The sequence below is a fragment of the Elephantulus edwardii genome, unplaced genomic scaffold, assembly GCF_000299155.1.
Source record: "Elephantulus edwardii isolate Elephantulus edwardi_28Jun2011 unplaced genomic scaffold, EleEdw1.0 scaffold00111, whole genome shotgun sequence".
In the NCBI taxonomy this organism is placed as follows: Eukaryota; Metazoa; Chordata; class Mammalia; order Macroscelidea; family Macroscelididae; genus Elephantulus; species Elephantulus edwardii.
Window position 1 is genome coordinate 4858247 of NW_006399861.1, and position 4212 is coordinate 4862458.

At 39.6% G+C, this 4212-nt stretch overlaps 1 pseudogene; it reads left to right on the top strand.

Annotated features, from left to right (window-relative positions):
- The first annotated feature begins 2270 nt into the window (after nucleotides 1-2270).
- Nucleotides 2271-3548, top strand: LOC102872313 (annotated as a pseudogene).
- Nucleotides 3549-4212: the final 664 nt, after the last annotated feature.

Consider the following 4212-nt stretch of genomic DNA (forward strand, 5'->3'; position numbering starts at 1 on the left):
AGAAGAGTATTGAGAATATGATGGAGTGCCAGGAGAACAAACAGATTCATCCTGGAAAGGGTTAAACCAAGCATCTCCTTGGAGGCAAGGATTCTGGGGCTTCGTCTAACATACTTTGGGCATGTTGCAAGGAGGGACAGGTCCTTGGAGAGGGACATCATGCTTGGGAGGGTGGACAGCGCAAGAGGGGAAGACCCTCTATGAGACGGATTGATTCAGTGACTGGGGTAATCGGGGTGGGTGTGTCAGAGGCAATGCAATTGGTTCAGGATAGAGCAGGGTTTATTACTGTTGTACACAGGGTCTCTATGAGTCGCAAATGACTCGATGTCACATAACAACAACAACAATCACAAATTCCCACCCATCCACATGGCAAAGTCAGACAATAGCTAGGAAAGACACTTTGAACAATAAACCCTTAACCCCACAAGTGAGTATGCAAAGGCATTTGACTGTTTGGATCAAAAGAAATTATCACTAATACTGAGAAGACTAGGAATCCCAGAACATTTAATTGTGTTTTTATGATATCTATTGCATCTCAATGTCAAGAAAACAAAGATTCATAAACTTGACTGATAGGCAACATCATAATAGATGGAGGAAAGATTAAAATTTTTAACAACTTCATCTTACTTGAATCCAGTATTGCATTGGGAAAGTCTACAGGTAGAGATCTCTCCAAATTACTGAAGAGTAATGCTGTCAGTTTGAGGTGTATCTGACTCAGGGTTTCATCTTTCCAATCTCTTGCTATGCATCTGAGAGCTGAACAAGGAAAGATGACAGAAGAATTGATTCCTATGAGCTTTGATATTGGAAAAAATGCTGAACATCCCATAGACTGCCAAAAAACCAAACATATATCTTGGAAAGGGTGCAGTGAGAGTGCTCTTTGGAGGCAAAGATGTTGAGGGTTCGCCCCACCTACTTAGGGGCTATTCTTTCAAGAGAGACATTCTGCTTGAAAAGGTAGAGAGTCAGTGAAGGTGGAGTGACACGGTGACTTTGCAATGGATTCTAATGTGTCAGGAAGTGGGAGGATGGCTCAGGACAGGACAAGGCTCAGATCTGTTGTTTATAGGGTTGGTACAGGCCATACTCAACTCAACTCTAACACCAATGTGAAATCTATACCTAGATCAAGAAGGTTTAACCTTTAGCCACCAATATTAGAATATAAAACATATACTTTTACTAATTAATTTTTCCCTGGTGGCCAAATGTGTAAGGAGTTGTGTTGCCAAGGTAAAGGCAAGCAGTTCAAATCCATCATTTGCTCTGCTGGAGAAAGATGAGCAATTTCCTTTCCTTATAATTTACAAGTACTGAAAATCCACTGGAGGGTCAGCTATGAGTCCATTTCTAAATACACACACACACACAAAATTATAGAGTGTGTATATATGTGTATTCCAGGAAGTTAAAAGATGAATTGCATTGTTAAAGTCTAATGTCAGGGACAGCTCCAGAGTACTAAAGAACAACAATGTCGATTTGGAAACTATGGTGCACATGATCCAGGTCATGATCTTCACAATTATGTGCTATGCATCAGAAAACTGGACGATGACTAGGGATGATGGAAGGAGAATTGGTGCCTTTGAGCTGTGGTACTGGAGAAGGGTATTCAATATATCATGGAGTGCTAAAAGAACAAATATGTTTGTCTTAGAGAGGGTGAAACCAGATTTCTCCTTGTAGGCAAGGATTCTGAAGCTCTGTCTGACATACTATGGACATGTTGCAAGGAAGGATCAGTCCTCAGAGAGGGTCATCATGTTTGGGAGGGTGGAGGGGCAGTGCAAGAGAAGAAGACCCTCAATGAGATGGATTGACTCAATGACTGGAGTGTGTACCAGAGAAAATTAAATTGGCTCAAGGTACAGAGCTCTTGTACATAGGGTCACTGTGACTCGACAGTACATAACAATAGCAACAACAAGACTAGTTCATTATTAATACACCACCATTCTTCTGTTTTTCACATCCAACATACTATTCCTATACACCTGATGGACTGCATAGGAATTAGATTTGACTACATCTGTGGAAGAAATAACTGGAGAAGCTCGATATCAGAAGGCAAACTTAGGCCTGGGGAGGACTGTAGGTCAAACCATCAATTACTCATCTGCAGGTCAAATTGTGGCCAAAGAAAAGGAAAACAAGTTTACAAGAACCAAAACATGGCTCCTGCCGTGGGGCCGGAGCCCCTGACGGTGTCCCGCTGCACTCAAGTCTGGCCAGTGCCACCTGTCTCCGCAATGCCCCCCAAGAAACAGGCTCAGGCCGGGGGCAGCAAAAAGGCGGAGCAGAAAAAGAAGGAGAAGATCATCGAAGACAAAACTTTTGGTCTTAAGAATAAGAAAGGAGCAAAGCAGCAGAAGTTTATCAAAGCTGTCACTCATCAAGTTAAATTTGGTGAGCAAAATCCACGCCAGGTAGCACAAAGTGAAGCGAGAAGAAATTGAAGAAAGATGACAAGAAGGAGTTACAGGAGCTAAATGAATTGTTCAAGCCTGTAGTTGCTGCTCAGAAAATAAGTAAATGTGTAGATCCTAAATCCGTAGTATGTGTGTTTTTCAAACAAGGACAGTGCACTAAAGGAGATAAGTGTAAATTTTTGCATGACTTGACTTTGGAGAGAAAATGTGAAAAACGAAGTGTTTACATTGATGCTAGAGATGAAGAACTTGAAAAAGATACCATGGATAATTGGGATGAGAAAAAACTGGAAGAAGCAGTGAACAAGAAGCACGGTGAGGCAGGAAAGAAAAAACCCAAAAACTCAAATAGCGTGCAAGCATTTCCTTGAAGCTATTGAAAACAATAAGTATGGCTGGTTTTGGGTATGCCCTGGAGGAGGTGATATGTGCAAGTATTGGCATGCCCTACCTCCTGGATTTGAGTTGAAAACAGATAAAAAGAAAGAAGAGAAAGAAGATGAAATTTCATTAGAAGATCTCACTGAGAAAGAGCATTCTGCCTTAGGTCCCAATGTTACCAAAATCACTCTAGAATTTTTTCTTGCATGGAAAAAAAGGAAAAGACAAGAAAAGATTGATAAACTTGAACAAGATACGGAAAGAAGGAAAGCAGACTTCAAAGCAGGGAAAGCACTAGTGATCAGTGGCCGAGAGGTGTTTGAATTTCGTCCAGAACTGGTTAATGATGATGATGAGGAAGCAGATGATACACGTTACACGCAGGGAGCAAGTGGTGATGAGGTTGATGATTCTGTGAGTGTAAATGACATAGATGTAAGCCTGTACATTCCAAGAGATGTAGATAAGACAGGTATTACTGTTGCCAGTCTTGAAAGATTCAGCACATACACATCAGAAAAAGATGAAAACAAATTAAGTGAAGCTTCTGGAGGTCAGGCTGAAAATGGGGAAAGAAGTGATTTGGAAGAGGACAATGAAAGGGCGGTACAGGGAAATGGAGCCATTGATGCTGTCCCTGTTGATGAAAATCTGTTCACTGGGGAAGATTTGGATGAGCTAGAAGAAGAATTAAACACACTTGATTTAGAAGAATGACACTAAACAACTTAATGGACAAATTAAGTCAGCTTAGTATGAGTTGAAAGTGACTACATAAATTTTGTTCCACCTAGAATTCTTCAACAGGATACATACATTTATTTACCTTGTTGATTCTGGAGAGCTTACTCTCCAAAGAAAGGAATGTTCTCCCTACTTCTTCTCTTCCAACTTTGACTACATCTCATAGTAAGGTCAGAATAGTTAATGATAAATTGAAATGTGGTCATTTCAGAAAATGATTGTTGTAACTGTCCACTCAAGGAGTGTAACTGCTTTTCCGGCTTTTGATTTTCATTGGGCATGCATTATTACCAGAAACAACATAAATCCAAATATAAAAGTTTTCATTTAATTCCATTTTTAATGAGTGATTTTATTTCCTTTGTATTTATGTATTATAAAGATTGCCTAAATATGAACACTGTACTTCACAGAAGAAATAACATATGCAAATTCAGTGTTGTATATCTTTGGACGATTAGATGGCTATTTGAGATGGAGCCTTTTTGATCTGACAGGATCAGCAATGATACCCTGTGTTAAATTGTTCTCAACTTCTCACTCTTCCTTTTTGCCAATAAAGTTGTAAATAAAAAACATCACACATTAAAATTTAAAAAAAGAACCAAAATATGATCTTTAATCTACTCCATCTGTA